The 22,432-nt window shown below is 35.9% G+C and overlaps 1 protein-coding gene across 1 annotated transcript in view; it reads left to right on the top strand.

Annotated features, from left to right (window-relative positions):
• DNAJC1 (DnaJ heat shock protein family (Hsp40) member C1) overlaps positions 1 to 22,432 on the top strand; it is a 207,602-nt gene that overhangs the window by 120,016 nt on the left and 65,154 nt on the right. The gene's annotated exons all lie outside the window — the stretch shown is intronic.

Here is a 22,432-nt window from a genome sequence, read left to right on the forward strand (position 1 = left end):
GTCTTAGTCCATTCAGGCTGCTGTAACAAAAATATAATAAACTGGGTGGTTTAAACAACAAACATTTATTTCTCACAGTTCTGAAGACTGGGAAGTTCAAGATCAAGATGCCGGCAGATTCGGTGTCTGGTGAGGGCCCTCTTCCTATTCATAGACAGCAGTCTTCTTGCTGTGTCCTCACATGGTGGAAGAGGTGAGAGAGCTCTCTGGGGTCTCTTTCATAAGGGCACTAATCCCATTCATGAGGGCTCCACCCTCATGACCTAAGGAACCCCCAAAGGCCCCACCCGCTACTGCCATCACATTGGGGGTTAGGATCGCAACATATGGATGGGGGGACGGACACAGACACTCAGTCCATAACACATTCCATATGTACTATTTTGCATCTGCTTTCCTCTATTCATATAGTATTTGTGATAGTTATTCATTATTGTGTGTAGTGGTAATTTGTTCATTTTCATTGCTGTATAATCCATTTAGAAATATAGCACAATTTATTTTTGTTGGAGATTGATGTTTCCAGTTTTTGACTATAATGAGTAAGTTTCCTTTGCACACTATTGTACTTTCAGTACACGTATGTGTAAATTTCTATTTTTGGAGTTAAGTTGCAGGGTCAGCTTTAGTAAATAATACTGAATTTTTTTTGAATAATTCAGAAAATAATATTAATTATATATATAATTATATATAAATATATAATTATATATTATTATATTTATATCAATATATTAATATATATTAATAATATAATATATATTATATTATATATACTTTATTATATATATTATAAATAATATATATTATTTATAATATATTATATATTTATATATTATATATAATTATGATTATATAATATATAATTATATATAATATAATATATATTTATATATATTATATGTAATTATAAATAATATATTATATTATATATTATATTATATATAAATATATATAATTATATATTATTATTTTATTAATAAAATAATAATAATTCAGTAAATAATTCTGAATTTTTTTTTTCAATGTTTGTATCAATTTATAGCTCAGCAACAGGATCTGAAAACTTCAATTACTTTACATCCTTGCCAACACTGGGTCAAGTCTTTTATGTTTTTAACCCTAGAGTTACGTGTGTAGTCATATTTAATTATGGTTTAATTTGTATAACCTTTGATGAATAAGTTTAAACACTTTTTCTTATGTTTATTGGACACTGATACTCTCCTATGTGAAATGCCTTTTCAAGTCTTTTTTTATTATTGGGTTGCCTTTGTTTTTTCTTACTGATTTGTAAAGAGGTTTTTAGTGTATTTCAGAAGTGAATCTTTGCACATTTTCTCCCACTTTGGCTTGCCTTTTCATTCTCTTAATGGTGTCTTGATGACCAGGGTTATTAATTTTAGTCATCAGTCTTTTCCTTTCCTTTATTTGATGTTTGTGTTGTGTTTAAGAAATCTTTTCCCACTTTGCAGTCATAAAGATATTTCCAAATTTTTCTAGAAGCTTTAGTATTCTACTTTTTACATTTAGATTCATAATCCCCTGGACTTTGTGTTTATTGTAAAGTAATGATCAAGTTTAATATTTTTTCAAAAGTTTTCCAAACCAACTGACCCAATACCAGTTAAAGAAAAGACTGCTTCCTACAGCTCTGCAAATGCCACCTTTATTATAGAACAAGTGTCCATAACCATGTGGTCTGTTTCTAGACTTTCTGCTTTGTTCCATTAATCTATTTCTCCATGCTTGTGCTGATACCACACAATCTGAATTACTGTAGCTATGTACTAGATATCTGGTATAGTAATTTTCCAACTTAGTTTTCCTCCTATAAGATTGCCACTTTACATTCACATATAAATTTTTTTATTTTATTTTATTTTATTTTATATTTGGCTGCGTTGGGTCTTCGTTGCTACACGTGGGCTTTCTCTAGTTGTGGTGAGTGGGGGCTACTCTTCCTGGTGGTGCGCAGGCTTCTCATTGCAGCGGCTTCTCTTGTTGCGGAGCACAGGCTCTAGGCGCGCGGGTTTCAGTAGTTGTGGCTCGTGGGCTCAGTAGTTGTGGCTCGTAGCTCTAGAGCACAGGCTCAGTAGTTGTGGCACACGTGCTTAGTTGTTCCGCGGCATGTGGGATCTTCCCAGACCAGGGCTCGAACCCACGTCGCCTGGCAGGCGGATTCTTAACCACTGCGCCACCAGGGAAGCCCTTACATATAAATTTTTAAAGTAATTTGCCATTTTCCACAAATTATTCAGCTTAGATATTCAATTGGGATTACATTGAATATATAGATTAATTTTGGAAGAACTGGCATCCAGACAGTATTGACTCTACAACCCATAAATAAATCCATTCATATAGGTCTTTAAAAAATTATTTTTAATGTGTTACAGGTTTTTGTGTGTATATACTGCACGTTTAAAAAAATATTCCTGGTCATTTAGTGTTTTTAGATGACATTATATATGATATTGTTTTTTTAAACTTCACTTTCCAATTATATTTGCTATATAGAAATACAATTGATTTTTGTATAATAACCTTGTGTCCTGCAACCTTGCTAAATTTATTTTATAATTTTAACGGTTTTTCTGAGTATTACACTTTTTTTTTCTTTTGTGCTAAGGATCTCTAGTACATGTAGAATAAAAGTGATATAATAAGTATCTTTGTTTCATTTGCAATCTCAAAAAAGCTTTCTTTATTAAAAGTTTTATTTCATTATTAAAATTATATATTCTTTTATTTAACTGTTAAATGTGATATATGCTGTAGGCTTTCTGTAGCATTTTTTACTGAGACGCACGTCACATAACATAAAATTCACCATTTAAAAGTGCACACAGTTCAGTGGTTGTCGTCTATTCACTATGTTGTGCAACCATCACCACTATCTAATTCAAGATTTTCATCACACCAAAAAAATAAAGAAATAACCCTCTACCTGTTAGCAGTTAGCTCCAATTCTCCTCTCTCCCCTTCCCTGGCAACTGCTAATCGATTTTCTGTCTATGGATTTGCCTGTTCTAGACATTTCACATAATTGGTATCATACAGTATGTGGCCTTTTTTTTCTTTTCAGTATGTGGCCTTTTGTGTTTTGCTTGGCATAAAGTATTCAGGGTTGTGTTATTTAACAGTACTTCATTTCTTCTTATGGCTAAATAATATTCCATCATGGATATATCACATACTGTTTATCCATTCTTCAGCTAATGGATATTTAGTTTGATTCCACTTTGGGGCTATGATAAAAATGCTATGAACATTCACATACAGGTCTTTATTCAGACATATATTTTGTGGTTTCTCTAGGGATTACATTAACATCTTAATTTATAACAATCTAGTTAGGATTAATGCCAACTTAGTTTCAGTAGTGTTAAACTTTCCGCCATATAATGTGTTATTGTCACAGATTAAATCTGTATATATTGTGTGCCTGTCAACTTAGATTTATAACTATTGCTTTATGCAGTTGTCTTTTAGTGAGATTAAAAATGAATTACAAACAAAAATTACATTTATGCTCTTTTGTATATTTACCTGTGTAAATACAAAAACACCTATCCTGGTGTTTATTTCTTCATATGCCATTGAGTAACTGTCTAATGTCCCTTCATTTCATTCTGAAGGAGTCCCTTTAAGCACTTGTAGGGCCAGACTGCTAGCAACAAACTCTCTCACATTTTGTTTATCTGGGAATGTCAAAATTTTTCCTTCATTTTTGACGGATAGTTTTGCCAGATAAATAATTTTGGTTTGACTGTTCTTTTCTTTCAGCACTTTGAGTACATCACCCCACTACCTTCTACCTTCTGGTTTCTGATTAGAAATCAGATGTTAATCTTATTGATGATCGCTTTTGCATGATGAGTTACTTGTCCTTTCCTGTTTTGAAGATTCTTTCTTTGTCTTTAGCTTTTGATCAGTTTGATTGTGATGTATGTAGATGTGGATTCCTGTGAGTTTATCCTTTTGGAGTTCATTGAGCTTCAAATTTTAGAAGTTTTGACCATTATTCTTCAAATATTCTCTCTTTCTCTCTCACCCCCCTTCCCCTTCCTCCTTTCACCTTTCTGTTACTCGTATTAAGCATATGTTGATATGTTTAATGGTATCCCACAGGCCTCTGAGGCTTTGCTTATTTTTCTTAATTCTCTTTTCTTTCTGTTCTTCAGACCAGATAATCTCAGTGGGTTTATTTGTCAGTTTGCTGATTCTTTTTCTGCCTGTTCAAACCTGCTGTTGAGACCCTCTAGTGAATTCTTAATTTGTTATTGCACTTTTCACCCTCAGAATTTCTGTTTTATTCCTTTTAATAATTTCTACCTATTTATTGATTTATTCTCAACTAGGTGACACATTGTTCTCATACTTTCCCTTTAGTTTTTTGGGCATGGTTTCCTTTAGCTTGTTGAATATTTAAAATAGCTGATTTACTCTTTTTTTTTTTTTTTTTTTTTTTTGCGGTACGCGGGCCTCTCACTGTTGTGGCCTCTCCTGCTGCGGAGCACAGGCTCCAGACGCGCAGGCCCAGCGGCCATGGCTCACGGGCCCAGCCACTCCGCGGCATGTGGGATCCTCCCGGACCAGGGCACGAACCCATGTCCCCTGCACCAGCAGGCGGACTCTCAACCACTGCACCACCAGGGAAGCCCTAAAATAGCTGATTTAAAGCCTTTGCCTAGAAATTCCAGTGTCTGGTCTTCCTCAGGCACAGTTTCTATTTATTTTTTCCTTTGTTTGGGCCATACTATATTGTTTCTTTGCAGGTATGGCAGTTATCGTTGTTCCTGTTGAAGACTGGGTATTGTGACAGTTATTAGTTGCAACTCTGAAAAAATCAGATTCTCTCCCCTTTCCAGGATTTATTGTTATGTTTGGCTTATTGTAGTTGTTGTTTGTTTGTTCACAGACTTTTCTGTACTAATTCTACAAACTCTGCTTGTTTTGTGTAGCCACTGAAGTCTCTATTCAGTTAACTTAGTGATCAGCTAATAATTGGACAGAGATTTCCTTGAATGCCTGTAGCCAAAATTTCTTCCAGTCTTTGCCATGGGCTCTGTGTATGTGTTGGGGCTCATCAGCTTCCACACCCAGTCAGGCAGTTGACAATTCTGCCTTAGCTTTTACTTTCTGCTTCCAGAGAGCCTCAAGAGCAACAGCAGGTGAGAACTTAAGTCCTTCTCAGGTCTTTTCTGACCATGCTCACAGCCTTGAGCATGCACGTGGCCTAGATTCTCAGAGCATCTTATTCCTCAGCCTTTCTTCTCAAGCTTTTTGGTTAATCTGTTGTTTGCCCAGCTTTTTTCTGTTGCTTCAGGAAGCAGTGGCTAAGATACTAGACAGTAACCATTTTCCCAAAATGCCCCCAGGGAAGAGCTTTTAGCATTAGGCCAGTTTTCAGTTAAGCAAAATAAAGACAAGCCTTTTGATCTTCCAAGGAGCCACGAAACAGATCAAAACAAATGATTACAGTTCCTTGAAAATTAGTTCATTCTGCTCCCTCTACAATCAAGAATATGGTTGTTATTTTCATAGGTAGTGCTGAGCTGTGGAACAGGGAATAAGACTGGGGTAAGTTAATGTAGCCCAGAGGTTGCTGTTCTTATCAAGAATCAGCTGTCTTTCTTTAGTACATGTTACCCATAGTACTGCAAGCCTTTGATTAATTTCCAGAGTTTAGAAAAACTTGATTCTGATAGATTCTGACCTTTTTTGTTGTTGCTTTTGTACAGAGAGTAAGTTTGGAGTTCCTTACTCTGCCATTTTTGTTAACGTCACACTGTGAATTTTAAAAATCAAAATTTCTTCCTAGATTTGCTAAGAATTTTTATTTATTAAAAATGAATGTTATAAAATGTTATCAAATATTTTTGTGTCCGTTATGATGATTATAGCTTTTTAACCTTTATTTTGTTAATGAGATGAATTATATAGATTGTTTTTCTAACATTAAACCACCTTGCTTTCTTAAACCCATTTGATTTGATATGATTTGATAGTACACAGAATTCTAGTGTACCTTTAACCCAGTTTTCCCTGATAGTTATATCTTATATAACTACAATACAATTTCAAAACCAAGAAATTGACATTAAGTACAATGGCTGTGTATAGTTGTATGCCATTTTATCACATGTGTAGATTAATGTAACAACCACTGCAATAAAGACATAGAACTAGTCAAGATACAGAACACAAATACATCACTCATGCTTCTTTATATTCACACCCATCACCTTCCCACCATCCTTAACCTCTGACAACCATTAATTTATTCTTTCTCAGGAGTTTTGTCATTTTGAGAACGTTATATAGACGGAATCATTCATTGTGTGACCTCTTGAGGTAGACATTTTTTAATGCCTTTTCATTTTTATTCCTTTCTTTTTTTTTAGTGAGATGTAATTGGCATATAACATAATAGTTTCATATTTACAACATAATGATTCGACTTTGTCTGTATTTTTTATTTATTTATTTTTGGCTGTGTTGGGTCCTTGTTGCTGTGCGCGGGCTTTCTCTAGTTGTGGGGAGAGTGGGCTACTCTTTGTTGCAGTACGCAGGGTTCTCATTGCAGTGGCTTCTCTTGTTAATGGAGCATGGGCTCTAGGCACGCGGGCTTCAGTAGTTGTGGCACACGGGCTCAGTAGTTGTGGTACGCAGGCTCTAGAGTGCAGGCTCAGTAGTTGTGGCACATGGGCTTAGTTGCTCTGCGGCACGTGGGACCAGGGCTCGAACCCATGTCCCCTGAGTTGGCAGGCGGATTCTTAACCACTGCGCCACCAGGGAAGTCCCTCGACTTTGTATGGATTGCAAAGGAATCACCACAGTAAGTATAGTTAACACCCATCACCACACGTAGTTACAAAACTTTGTTTTGTGATGAGAACTTTTAAGATCTACTCTCCTAGCACCTTTCAAATATGCAGTACAGTGTTATTAAGTATAGTCACCACGCTGTACATGACATCCCCATGACTTATTTATTCGTACCCTTTCACCCATTTCATCCACCCCTCACTGCCACAGCCACACCTCTTATAAAAACCAGTCTGGGCCTTCCCTGGTGGTGCAATGGTTAGGAATCCACCTGCCAATTCAGGGTACACGGATTCCAGCCCTGGTCCAGGAAGATCCCACATGCCATGAAGCAACTAAGCCCATGCGCCACAACTACTGAGCCTGTGCTCTAGAGCCCGTGAGCCACAACTACTGAGCCCGTGAGCCACAACTATGGAAGCCCGCACGCCTAGACCCCGTGCTCTGCAACAAGAGAAGCCACCGCAATGAGAAGCCCGTGCACCGCAACAAAGAGTAACCCCTGCTCACTGCAACTAGAGAAAGCCTGCGCACAGCAACGAAGACCCTACACAGCCAAAACTAAAAACAAATAAATAAGTTATAAAAAAAAAGAAAAAAAACAGTCTGTTCTCTTTTTTTTTGAGCTTAGTTTTCTTGGTTTTTGTTTGTTTTTGTTAAGATTCCTCTAAAAAAGTGAGATCATCTGGTATTTGTCTTTCTCTACCTGATTTATTTTACTTAGCATAATGCCCTCAAGGTCCATCCACGTTGTCACAAATGGTAAGATTTCCTTCTTTTTATGGTTGAATAATATTCCTGTGTGTGTCTGTGGATCTGTGTGTCACATTTTCTATATCAATTCATCCATCAAAGGACACTGAAGTCCTTTACATACCTTGGCTATTGTAACTAGTCTGCAACAAACATTGGGGTGCATATATCTTTTCAAATTAGTGTTTTCACTTTCTTTGGATAAATACCCAGAAGTGGAACTTCTAGATCATATGGTAGTTCTATTTTTAATACTTTGAGGAATCTCTGTACTGATTTCCATAGTGGTTGGACCAATATACATTCCCACCAACAGTGCACAAGAGTTTCCTTTTCTCCATATCCCCGCCACCACTTGTTATTTCTTGTCTTTTTGATAATTGCCATTCTAACAAGTGTGAGATGATATCTCATTTTGGTTTTGATTTGCATTTCCCTGTTGATTAGTGATGCTGAGCGTCTTTTCATGTGTTCAGTATGATGTTAGCTTTGGGCTTGTCACATACGGCCTTTATTATGTTGTGGTGCATTCCCTCTATACACACTTTGTTGAGAGTTTTTACCATAAATGAATGTTTTTGCCCAGTTTTGTCAAATGCATCTATTCAGATGATCATATGCTTAATCACCATACATCTGTGAGTTTTGCTTTCTTGTTGTAATTGATTTCTAATGTCAATACCATTGTGGTAGGAAAAGGTGCTTGATATGATTTCAATCTTCTTAAATTTAGGACTTGTTTTGTGGGCTAATTAACATCTGATCTATCCTGGAGATCCATGTGTACTTGAGAAGAATGTGTATTCTGTTGCTTTAGGATGGAATGTCCTGTATATGTCATTAATTCAGTCTGGTCTAACATGTCATTTAAGGCTAGTCTTCTTTATTGATTTTCTGTCTGGATGATCTACCCATTGATACAAGTGGGGTATTAATGTTTCCTACTATTATTGTATTGCTGTCTATTTCTCCCTTTATTCTGTTAATATTTGCTTTATAGATTTAGGTGCTCAGATTCACTTTTTTTTTTTTACTCACATTATGCCCTTAAGATACCTCCAAGTGTTTGAGTGTATCAGTAGTTTGTTTCTTTTTATCACTGAATAATAATCCATAGTGGGTTAGTTTGCATGATCTAACATGTTATGTATATAGGAGCATACAGTGCATACTCTGTTGTGAGATTTATTCATGTTTCTATAGTTTTCCCTTTTTAGTGCTGAGTAATATTCTATTGTATGGATACACTACAGTTTTTTAAGTTTATTAGTTGATAGACATTTGATTTGTTTCCAGTTTCTGGCCATTATAAATGAGTCTTCTATGAAGATTCATTTTACATGTCTTTGTATGGACTTATGCCTTCATTTCTCTTGGGTAAATACCATGCAGTAAAATGACTGGAAGGTGTGATGTGTGTATATCTAAATATTTTAAAAGTTGCCAAAGTGTTTTCCAGAGTGGCTATTAATTTTACATTCCCACGAGCAATGTGTAAGAGTTGCAGTTGCTCCACATCTTGGCCAACCTTTGCTGTTAACACTTTTTACCATTCTAGTGGATGTGTAGGACTATCTCATTGTGATTCTCATTTGCAGTTCTCTAATGATTAATAATGCTGAGCATCTTTTTATCTGTTTTTCATTAGAGTATCTTTTTTATGAAGTCTCTCTTCAAATCTATGGCCCATGCTTGTCTTATTATTGAGTTTAAAATTCTCTACATATTTTGAACACTTTTGTCACCTGTATGTTTTGCAGATATCTTCTCCTTGTTTATAACTTGCTTTTTTAAATATATAAATTATTTATTTATTTATTTTTGGCTGCGTTGGGTCTTCGATGCTGCGTGTGGGCTTTCTCTAGTTGTGGCGAATGGGTACTACTCTTCGTTGCAGTGCGTGGGCTTCTCATTGTGGTGGCTTTTCTTTCTGCGGAGCATGGGCTCTAGGTGCATGGGCTTCACTAGTTGTGGCACATGGGCTCAATATTTGTGGCGCATGGGCTTAGTTGCTCCATGGCATGTGGGATCTTCCTGGACCAGGGATCGAACCTGTGTCCCCTGCATTGGCAGGCAGATTCTTAACCACTGCGCCACCAGGGAAGCACCCTAACTTGCTTTTTATTTTAGTAATAGTGTCTTTTGAAGAGCAAAAGTTTTAAATTCAGATGTTCAGTTTATTAAATATTTTCTTTTATACTAAGTCCTTTTCCTGTCCTAATTAAGAAGTTTTTACCAAACCCAAAGTTACTGAGAGTTTCTCCCATGTTTCCATTTAGAAGTTTTACAATTTTAGCTCTTAAATTTAGGTCTGTGAGATTTCAAGTTAATTTTTGTATATAGTGGGAGGTAAGCGTTGAGGTGCTTTTTGTTTGTTTGCTTGACATTTAGATATCCAGTAGCCCCATTTGTTAAAAAAGTTATACTTTTCCTATTCAGTTGGCATGGGACCTTTGTTGAAAATAATTGACTGTATATGTGTTGGTTTATTACTGGGCTCTCTGTTCTGTTTTTTTAATCTGTATGTCTATATTTACACCAGTACAATTTGTCTTGATAATAAGCCTTGAAATCAGATAGTATAAATCCTCCAACTGTTATCTTCTTTTCAAAATTGTATTGGCTATTCTAGTTCTTTACATTTCTTTATAAAATTTAAAATCAAGTTGTCAATTTGTACAAAAGATTCTGCTGGAATTTTTATTGCAGTTGAATTGATCTGTAGATAAATTTGGGGAGGTTTCGCATCGTAACAATACTGAGTCTTTTTTTTTTTTTGGCTGTCTTGGGTCTTTGTTGCTGCACACGGGCTTTCTCTAGTTGCGGCGAGCGGAGGCTACTCTTTGTTGCAGTGCGTGGGCTTCTCGTTGAGGTGGCTTCTCTTGTTGCAGAACACAGGCTCCAGAGCGCAGGCTCAGTAGTTGTGGCACACAGGCTTAGTTGCTCCACAGCATGTGGGATATTCCTGGACCAAGGCTCAAACCCATGTACCCTGCATTGGCAGGCGGACTCTTAACCACTGTGCCACCAGGGAAGTCCCAGTATTGAGTCTTTTGATCCATTAACATGTATATCTCTTATTTTATTTAAGTCTTCTTTAATTTCTCTTAGGAACATATTTTGTCAAATTTATATCTAAATATTTCATATTTTATACTATTCTGAATTGTATTTTTAATTTCAGTTTCTGATATGAGTATATTGAAATACAATTAATTTTTGTATATTAGCCTTTTATCCTGTAACTTTGCTATGCTCACTTATTAGTCCTAGTAGCTTTCATGAAGGATAGGTCTACAATTTTGTTATATTTCAATGTTTTTGTGTCCTCTTCATATCAGGTAATACTGGCCTCATAGAATGCATTGGGAAGTGTTCCTTCCTCTTCTCTTTTCTACCAGCATTTGTGTGGAATTCCATCTATTTTTTTCTTAAGGTAGCTTTGGCTGTTTTTCTTTTTGAAGGGATTTGACTGTTTTATCCAGGTTGTTGAATATACTGGAATAAGTTGTTTATAATATTCCCTTATTATCATTTTAATGTCTGTAGTGATGTCTCTTTCATTTCTGATATTGGTAATTTGTGTCTTCTTTTCATTTTTTTTTTTAAAGAGAACGAGGAGGGGGAAGAAGGAAATACAGGGTGTTGGGGACTGCAGTTTTTTAAAATTTTTATTTATTTATTTATTTTTGGGTCTTTGTTTCTGTGCGTGGGCTTTCTCTAGTTGCGACGAGTGGGGGCCACTCTTCATCGCGGTGCGCGGGCCTCTCACTGTTGCGGCCTCTTGTTGCAGAGCACAAGCTCCAGGCGCGCAGGCTCAGTAGTTGTGGCTCACGGGCCTGGCTGCTCTGCGGCATGTGGGATCTTCCCAGACCAGGGCTCGAACCCGTGTCCCTTGCATTGGCAGGCAGACTCAACCACTGTGCCACCAGGCAAGCCCCGTGTCAGATTCTGTTTTATTTTTGGTCAGGGTCTCTAGAAATACATCCATTTTACTGATTTTCTTTAGAAATCAGCTTTTGGTTTCATTGATTTTCCTCTGTTGTTTTTTAGTCTTGTGTTCATTGATTTACGCTATTAATGTTTTCCTGTCTCCTACTTATTTGGGGTTTAATTTGCTCTTTTTCTAGTTTCTTAAGGTGGATGTTTAGGTCATTGATTTGAGAACTTCCTTCTTTTCTAAGTATTAATGCTGTAAGTTTTTTCTGAACACTGAATTATTTAAATGTAGAGCTTTATATTTGGTATTTTTAATATTTATACATTTGTATTTTAGCTGTATCCCACAAATTTTGATATTATGTATTCATTTTCATTCAGTTTGAAACAGTCTAATTTTCCTTGTGATTTCCTCTTCAACTCATGTTTATTTTCCTAAAAGATAGGTATTTCCAGATATCTTTCTGTTACTGCCTTCTGTTGCATATAGTTTTTTTATTATTTAAGTTTACCATTTTAGGTTTTTGGGATGAGCATTTAATTCATCTATATTTAGTATAATTAGTGATATTTTGGGGTTCAAATTTATCATCTTAGTATTTGCTTTCTATTTGTCCCTCTTTATCTGTTTCCTCTCTTGCTTTCTTTTGGATTAATTTTAAATTTCCATTTCTCCCTTCTATAAACTTGATGTCATTATACACTCTTTTAGTCTTCCTTTTGTGGATAATATGTAGTATTCAATATGCCTCTTATTATAGTCTTGCATGAGTTTCTGTTGCTACTCCCCAGACAATAAAATGACCTTTGACCCTTTACTTCATCTATTTTGTGGTGTATTTTGTGTGTTATTTGTTGAGCTGTGTCCCCCTAAAATTTATATGTTAAAGCCCTAACTCCCAGTACCTGAGAAAGTGACATTTGTAAATAAGGTCATTGCATATGTAAGTAGTTAAAATGAAGTCATACAGGAGTTTTTTGTGTGTATAACTGTGTGATGATACAGCATTTCATTTCCTGGATTCCTTTGTTTCAAAGCCTGTATTCTTTTCTCATTAGAATTTTTGCCTATGGTTTCTTTGGTTGAACTGACCGTAGAAATGTGCACACCTTATACTCTCAGTAGATATTTGTTAAATTGATCAAGTGTCCAGAGTAATTTATCATGGTGACTTCTGCTGAGAGACCATAATAATGGGGGGAGTGGGAGACAAAATACTGGATTCTTAAGATTTGAAGACCTAAGTTCTAGTTTTAGCATCACTGTTTATTACCTATATGATCCGGGTTTTTGTTTTCTTATTACTTAACACCATACAAAGAGTGTGAAATTATCTGATCTTTCTACCTTAGAGATAAAAGTATGTATGTTAAAACATTTTGTAAACTGAGAAACCCTAAACCAAAATGTTCCTTTTATTCTAGCCTTCTTTGGGATCTTCCTGTCATTTTCAAAGTTTTCATCTACATTAAAATTTTTCTTTTGTCCTTTTATTAGTAGAAACCAAATGAAGAGAAATATATGTCCCAGTTGACCTCTCTGCTGTTTGTATTAAGAAGTTGACTTTGTTCAAGAGCTTCTCCAATAATCTCCCTAACTCGTTTTTGTTTTGTCCAGTATATATTTGGAAAGGTTTTAAGTACCATGTTTGTAAGCTCTCACAAAATATTGCTGTAAAATGATGTAATGGAGAGATGAACTTCTAGGAATGGTTACCCTGGGCATATGACATGGTGGCAAATGACCGTAGACAGAGGCTATACCTCTGTATAGCTCATATAGACAAATTGCATAAGGAAAATACCATAGCAGAAAGCTAGCTGTTGACTTTACTGATAATTCCATGTCAAATAGGGGAAATACAAATTTTTATCATTATCATCATCATTCTTGACATCTTGTGTCAGATATTGTCCTATGTCCTACTGAACATTGAGTTGCTCATTTAACTCTCACAACCCTGGTAACATTTTTTCCATTTTGCAAGGGGTGTTTGATTATCAGGGACACTGTGCAATATTTAGTTCATTCATATGCAATTGTTGTTATTTAGGGTAAAAACATTCAAATATCAGGAATTTTACATGGCTCAACCAGTGTAAGTATATTAGGCATGAATCCATCTATGGAATTTCTTAACCTTCTTAAGCTCTTGAAAGGGTCAAACCCAGGTGATTTCTCCCAGAATTTGCCACAGCTTTCATTAGTGGCAGTGCCTGTAGCACTTTAAAGCAATAAGTAAAAGATGGCAAATATCCAAATAGTAGGAATATTAGATAAAAAGTGAAATACGAAAAGTTATTTCTGATTATAATTGCCCAACATTATAAGTTAAGTTGGTGATAGTAATTTTTTTTTCATTTTTGAAACAATGTAGTTAAGTATTTTAAGTCCAATGAGCAGATGTCAAACATTTTTTGTGCGAAAACAATCCATGTATATGATTAATAAAAGTGAGGTTTTAATGAGTCATTGGTAAGTCAAACAAAATAATTTTCCACCATAAATACTATAACAAATAAACTTTTCTAAAATAAAATAGTTTCTTCTTTTTCCCTCCTGTGACCTAGTGGTAATGTTCTGCAGTGTTTTATGTAGGAGACTTGGATTTCATTCCTGTTCTCGTTATCTCTCTCCCTGGGGCTGCAATGAATAAAATAAGAAATAAAATCACTATCCTGCATCCTTATTGCCATAGGCTGTACCCATGTCAGATTTCATAAACTAAGCTAGATGGGGCCTGATTAGTATTGGGATGGAAGACCTCAGAACAAAGTCTGTGGAACACACATCTTCCATACAGCCAGTATTTCATCTTCCTTGAACCCTTGTCTTGCAGTCATTATTGCACTTTACTCTTTGATTGATTTACTTGCTGTAGGAAAAAAGAAAAGAAAAGGTCTTTAAAGTAAATGCATTTCTAGTAATTTAAATCAATGAATTTATTTATTTTCCCTTTTCAAACTTGAAAGACTATTTAGTTTGAAAGGTGTTTGGATATATTCTTGAAAAGACAGTATTCCAACCAGCAATGTGTTTTATTGTCTAAAAATTTACTATCTCAGGGACTTCTCATTTTATTTATCTCTGTAAAGTGTTCTTTGTTTCTGTTTGTTTTGAGAGATAGTGTTGCCCTTGTTTTATAAAAAATATACAACACATGAACTTATTTTTTAAAACATATAATGTAATTATGTGAAGATTCAAAACTTAGAATTGTTTTCTTGTTCCCTTTAAAACTTAGATTATCTACATACTCTGTAACTTTAAATTGTAATTTAAAAAAACCTCGAATATCAGTAATTTAAATCAGTTAGATCTTTGTGTAGGTGTATATATAAAATATAATGCGTATAATTCAGTTAAAAATGCACTTGTGTTTTAACGATGAATAGACCCAATCTACCTATACCTGTTCCTCCCAAAACACACACAAACACACCTTGCATAATTACAGGTGGTACACATGCATGCATATGCACACACACACTCAAACATTGGCGTACCTAAGTTCTCTAACACACTGGTTTTCTTTTCTTTTCTCTTTCCACCTCCCTCCCTCCCTCCCTCCCTTCCTAGTGACATTTTACACATAACCCCAATATATGAAAGACAGCTACAAATGGCTGAGCTTCTCTGGTTAATGTCAGAATGAGGGAGGCTAGGGTCCCATCCGTATGGCCTCTTCCTCACCCCATGAGGCAAGGCATCTTGGAAAAACCCTGAAGTTCTAAGAAACATGGCTGCCCTCCTCAGTTTCACACTATTCCATATACACAAAAACTTAATGTTTTGAAAGAGTTATGGTGAGTACAGAAAAGTGAGTAAACAAAAAGAACAGAAACAAAATCAGATTATTGTCAGAAAAGAGATACTTGAGTAGGTGTGTGAATGTAAACAAGAGAAAGTTATTTAAGTGGAAAAGGGCATGTATCTTCATCAGGAAAACAACTTCCAGAATGCTGTTCCTATTTAAAAATGTTGATGGTAACACTTAGAGCTGTGAGCATGGGCCTGTGAAGTATTCATCAATGACTCTTGGTGGTTTCTTATTCTGCCCTTATGCCACATCCTCTTCATTTCCGTTTAGAATGACTCCAAACCAAAATTAAACCCCCAAAGTCATAGCAGTCAAAGAGGGGTGGCATATTTTTCTTTATAAAATAAAAAATCATTTATTTATATTCTGGAGTATTCCAGGATTGATCTAATTTATATTTTAGTAGCATTTAAGAGAATATTCCCTATTTGTCATCAATGATTTTTCAGGAAGTAGTTTTTTAAGTATTTCACAGTGTTACTGCTTTTAAACCAGCCATCCTTATACATATTTTTAGAATACCTCATGGTACTGGTAGGTAGGTGAATTTTTTAAAATTGATTCTTTGGAGGGAAAAAAGAAGCCTCAATTTGTAGCATTTGCCAATTTTACTGGTAATTTACTCTCATCATGGCTGATTTGAAATTATCAACATGAAGTCACTGAAAGTGGAGTTGGGAAAAGATGTGGAGCAGTAGTTTACCATTCTGTAATATTTCCATCATGTAGATACACTAGATGTGAATATCCTCAAAGGATACATAATAATAAAATGTAAAAGAGGAAGCAATGAATTTTGACTATTACCTTTTTTAGTATAATTTAATTAAAAGTTTATATAATCTAATTTTTAATAATGGGTATGTTTAATAACTGGCTCACACAGTTACTGAAACTTTGGCAATTGGCTCTCATGAGCTGGTGTAAGTGGGCTCCAGCACACCACTGTCCTTGGGAAAACTCCATTTCTTTACCTTTTACTGTATGTTTGATTCAGCCATCCGTCATCTGTTTCCAAGATTCACTACAGTTATGCAAATTATTTGACTATTGGTATTTAGGGGATACATAGAGGATATAAATATCAGCCTGTTTTCTTTCTTCTTTTTATCAGTTTGTCTCTATTATTAAGGCACCTACTATATTATCCTAAAGTCATTTAATATCTTACCTTCCTGTTACTTGCCTAGCAAGATGACTTTAAACCATTCAAAATTATTATCTTTCCCATGTCTTAACAACAGAACCAAAAGAAGCGATCCCTAAGTACATTGGAGTATTGGTGAGATTTTTTTGTTGCTAGACCGTCACCTACCTAAAACTGCCTAGATAGATCTGTTTTATTTGTAAGAACAAGGTTTTCATTTTAAAAGCTTTTTAATGTAATTAGTTTGATAACAGCTGAAGTCTCCAGTGAAAGGTCCCAGTCTGTTACCCAGCAGTTAACTGTTTGTGTTCATCGTTGATAATAGCAGCTTGCCACTGAATATTTTCATCATTCATTAGTTTACCCTTTAATAAAATTGTTTTACATACATTTTCTAAAGTGTATTATATTTTCAAAATAATTTGGCCATGGCCATATTAGATCTAGAATATCTGCCTTTTCCAAAAGATAAATTTGAACTTTGCATGTTAGAAAATCTTATATTTTGCTGAATTGGCCCTTTGTATTAAAGCTGTTTCTCACTTAAGTAAAGCTTCAGGAAGAAAAGGAAAACTCTTTTTAAACATTGTCTCTGACTATTATAGACTGGATAGCAGAAAAGACATCCCAATGAATGATTTACTATATGGTGCTGTTAAAAGTGCATTTCATGGTTTTCTTGATCATCAAGACAGAAAATGGCCAGTATATTTGAGAGCACGAAAAACTGAGATATTTATGTGTCTGGTAGTCTTATTTTATTAAAATCCTGTTTTAAGTCTACTAAAATCACTTTCAACAAATATTAAACACCTATATTTTATAAGATTCTTTTAGAGGTAACTTGTTTGATAACACTAGAGTACAAAAGATGTCAAATCTCTCAGTTTTTCCAAAGAAATTTCTGACTTTAAGCCCTCCCCCATCAGGGTCTGTGAGAAGCCCACTGTTAGTCATTCTTTGGGCCCTGGCCCCTTTCCCAGTTGTCTCTCCAAAAAGAAGTCACTCGGTCTGAGATTACTGCTTTGTTGATTATCTGAGAATGCCCTCTAATTTCTTCTGAAGTGAGTCCCCTTTGCTTGTCCTCCTGGTTTGGCCAGTGTGGTGTCTGTAGTCTCTGATACAGCAAGAGGCCCACTGGCAACTGCTCTCCTCATGCCAAGCTAACCAGGGGCCTCGCCACCGCTCTCAAGCTTGCCTCCAAGTGCAAGTATGTCATCATATCCTGTTACCAATTTTAGGGACTCTTCTGTCCCCCCAATTGTCTTGCCCTTTTCTTCAACGCTTCCATTTGCACTCAGATTTTCTTTTCCACCCTCATCTCTTCACACACAATTGGAGCCTAATGGCTTCGGTATGCACTGGATAGTCCTGAACTAGGACACATTTCTTTTAAGCAGTAAAAAGTAAACAATACAGCAGGTTTTTAGATCCTGCTGTATTAAATTCTTAGTAACTCATTTTGTTATAGAAGTTTTCTCTGAGTGGGAAAAAAGAATGAATATCACAGTCTTCAGTTTTACAGACTAAGATAAAATGAAAGCACACCATAAGAAACTACTTTTGTGCGGACTGAAATATGTACACCAGATTCATATATCTGTTTGTGTATATCACATTCATGCATATATTCAAGTACATACATGAGTAGACAACAAAGAATACTATGAGAATTAAATGAAACATGTAAAAGTGGCAGACACATCATAGCCCTTCAATAAAATTAATCTTAATTAGATAATTTTCTAAAAGAATTAGTGGTTTTATGGTTCAGGTGGGTGATTACCAGCATGTGTTATTCTACCAATATTCTCTAACACTGTCTTTAGTTTCATAATGTCTTAAGACTTTTTCCTAGATAGCTGAGAAACTTTTTTTTAAACGGTCATTTATTTTGTGATGGCTATTTGACTTTAACTTTTATTTATAAATTTGTTTTCTTCTTAGAAACTTTCTACAGTGGCAACAGTTTACAGTCAATTTGAAGAATGCTAAGATAATTGATAAGTCTTTAAAGTGTGTCTTTTGTTAAGCCCAGCTACCTTATAATTAATGACTGCTACCACACCACCTGCTCTCTTCTGCCTTGAGTCTTATCACATCGATGTTGCTTTGAAATCTGAGAATCCTTTCCACTTCCTGACAACTAATATGCTACTAGTTTTAGTCCGACATCATATTACTGATTAGCTGAATACTATTTCCTGGTTTTCTTTCCCTGTATCTCTAAATAAACCACTTTTGTCTTAGGATTATGATGTTACAGAAAAAACACTTAAATTAGATTTTTTTTTTTTTGGCAGAGGGAAGGAGATCATAGAGAAGGTGAATCATAGTATACTAAATGCTTTCTAAAAGGAAAATTTTGATAATATTTAAAATATAATTAGGTATACCTATGGAGAGAGAGTTTTTAAAAATCCACATTTGTTTCTCATCTTCCGTTTGTAATGTAAGGGTTTTTCTGTATACTGTAGTATAGAATTTAGTTTTTGTGCTTTGTATTGTTTCCCTTGCATCCAGTCTTATTAATAATATAAGTACGTATTTTTAGGAATAAGCTGAGATATAATTCTTATATTATAATTACCTGGGCACTTATATTGTTCCTCTCCTCCACTATAAACCACCTGATGGTTGTGCTCATACCCTTGTAATTTTATATCCCCTGTAGTGTCTATAGGGTAAATATTAATTGAATTCACTTGTTGAATTAAACTGATCCCACTAATTTATTTCACTCCATCACTCAATACCATTACATGTTCTTATCCTTTGTGTGTTTATCTTTCAAAAGATAATCTTACTTCCATGAGATTAAAGTTCCTGGGAGTATCTCACTATATTTGCCACTAGGAGTCACAGGGATAGGGCCAATTTATTTTGATACTGGATTAGATTCAACTTTCTGGACCAGAAAAGCAGTTTTCCAGTGTCGTTCTTTTAAGAAGAGATAACTCTGATACAACAATATGGTTAGTATTGAGAAAATAATAACTTCCTCTGCCTGAGTAAAATGCCCACAAGGCCAGACAGAGTGTGTTCCCGATGGCTAATTTATTCATCTGTTGTGTGGATCAGTCTGCTCCCATAAATGTGATCAGTTTATTCTCTCCCATGCTTAATCTGTAGGTTAAGCTAAATTACATGTAGAAGACCCTTTATCAATATACCATGAAAATCACTTTCTCATGACTCGGAGATACTCAAAGTAGAGAGGAGAGTGAATTCTTGGAAGAAAGACATGTTGAGCAAAGACACAAAGGTAAGACATTTCAAAACATGTTCAAGATGAGATGGCAGAACATTGTGTCTGGCTTCCAGAACACAGTGGGAGTAGACTGTGACCTAAGGCTGGAAGGACAGGTAGGTAACAAAATACACAAGTTTTTGAATGCCAGACTAAGAAGTTTATATTTTAGGTAGTAGGGAATCTTTGGATTTTGAGCTGGAAGGAGTGAGGTGGTGATGTGCTCTGATTTTTCTTTTTTTTTTTTTCTGGCATGCCATGCGGCCTGTGGGATCTTAGTTCCCCAACCAGGGATTGAACCAGGGCCCGGCAGTGAAAGCTCCAAGTCCTAACCACTGGACTGCCAGGGAATTCCCAATGTGTTCTGTTTTAGAAAGACGACTCTAGCAGCAGTAGACTGAAACTGTAGAGTGAGAGTAGAAAGAAAAGAAATTCCAGAAATGATACGGAAATAAAGTTCAGATTTGCCTGTAATCATAGCTAACTAGTCAGTAGTGGAGCCAGGGCTTAAATGGTCTGTCTGACTCTAAAACCACCTACTGTGCTCCCCTACAGTGTAAATGTGGTCACCCCTCAGTATTCCGAGGGGACTGGTTCCAGGACACCGCTCCCAACCCCAGGACACACAAATCCACAGATGCTCAAGTCCCTTTATTTGTGTAGTATTTGCATATAACCTATGTACATCCTTCTGTATACTTTAATCTCTGGATTACTTATAATACCTAATACAATGTAACTGCTATGTAAATAGTTGTAAATACAATGTAAATGCTGTGTAAACAGTTGCTAGCATGCAGCAAATTCAAGTTTTGTCCTTTTGGAACTTTCTAGAATTTTTTTTCTGATTATTTTCAATCCGGAGTTGATTGAATCTGCAGATGTGAAGCCCACAGATACAGAGAGCCAACTGTATACTGTTATTATAATTATTTAAATGTCTGTTTATTAGGAGAGAGAACCATGACTTTTCATTTTTATGTCCCAGGATCTTAGCACAGTGCCTAAAAAAACAGTGGGAACTTCATTAGTTCAATCAATAAACATTTATTGAGCACCTACTAGGCATTGTGCTAGGGTGTGCATATGATTCAGCTCTAGTAGATTACTGCCAGTTTTCTGAAGTAATTATAACCAATGTATGCATACACACCAATTTATGAGAGTTCCTGTTGTTCCATATCCCTGCCCACAGTTGGTATTTATGTCTTTTTTTCATTTTAGCTCTTCTAGTGGGTGGTATACCAATGTGGGTTTTTTAAACAATTTTTTTTAATTGAGGAGAAATTCATATAACATAAAATTAACCTTTTAAAAGTGAACTCTTCAGTAGCATTTACATTCACATTGTTGTACAACCACCTCTGTTTAGCACCAAAACACTTCATCACCCCAAAAGGAAACTCTGTACCCATTAGGCAGTTGCTCCCTATTCCCTACCCCTGTCCCCACCAGCCTATAGCAACCAGTAATCTTCATTTTGTCTCCAATCCATTTTGTGGATTTACCTATTTTGAATATATCTTTCTTTCTTTCTTTCTAAATTTATTTATTTTTTATTTATTTTTATTTTTGGCTGTGTTGGGTCTTCGTTGCTGCGCGCAGGCTCTCTCTAGTTGCAGCCAGCGAGGGCTACTTTTCATTGCGGTGTGCGGGCTTCTCATTGTGGTTTCTTGTCCTGTTGCAGAGCACGGGCTCTAGACACATGGGCTTCAGTAGTTGTGGCATGCGGGCTCAGTAGTTGTGGCTTGTGGGCTCCAGAGCGCAGGCTCAGTAGTTGTGGTGCACGGGCTTAGTTGCTCCATGGCATGTGGGATCTTCCCGGACCAGGGCTTGAACCCGTGTCTCCTGCATTGGGAGGTGGATTCTTTTTTTTTTTTTTTTTCTTTTTTTTTTTGTGGCATGCGGGCCTCTCACTGTTGTGGCCTCTCCCGTTGCGGAGCACAGGCTCCGGACGCGCAGGCTCAGCAGCCATGGCTCACGGGCCCAGCCACTCCACGGCATGTGGGATCCTCCCGGACCGGGGCACGAACCCGTGTCCCCTGCATCGGCAGGCGGACTCTCAACCACTGCGCCACCAGGGAATCCCAGGAGGTAGATTCTTAACCACTGAGCCACCAGGAAAGCCCTTGGTGGAGATTTTTTTGAATCTGTAGATTGCTTTGGGTAGAACTCATATCTAACGATATTGTCTTTTAGTCCATGAACATGGGATGTCTTTCTATTTATTTATGTCTTTAATTCCTTTCAGCAATGTTTTGTAGCTTTTATTGTACATGTCTTTCACCTCTTTGGTTAATTCCTAAGTATTTTATCCTTTTTGATGCTATTATAAAAGGATTGTTTCGTAATTTCCTTTTCAGATTGTTCATTATTAGTGTACAGAAATGCAACTGAGTTTGTTGGTTTTTTTATTTGTTTTTACTTCTTCCTGTTTTTATAAACCCAGTTTATTCTGGCTTTGTTTTCTCTCTCTGTTTCTATCCCTCCCTTTGAAATCCCTCAGTGCTAACCATCCTCGTCCAGTATCTCATGGCCTCATGACTGCTAACAGTTTCTTAACTATTATCCTATCAGTTCATCCTGTTTGCTTCTCTCTGATTAGAACTTTTCAAATACAATTTCACTGGGGAGTCACTCTTTCCTAGAGTATTTTCTTACTCATCTTACTTCCCTTATCTGAGTTCT

This window comes from Globicephala melas, chromosome 2, assembly GCF_963455315.2.
Source record: "Globicephala melas chromosome 2, mGloMel1.2, whole genome shotgun sequence".
NCBI lineage: Eukaryota > Metazoa > Chordata > Mammalia > Artiodactyla > Delphinidae > Globicephala > Globicephala melas.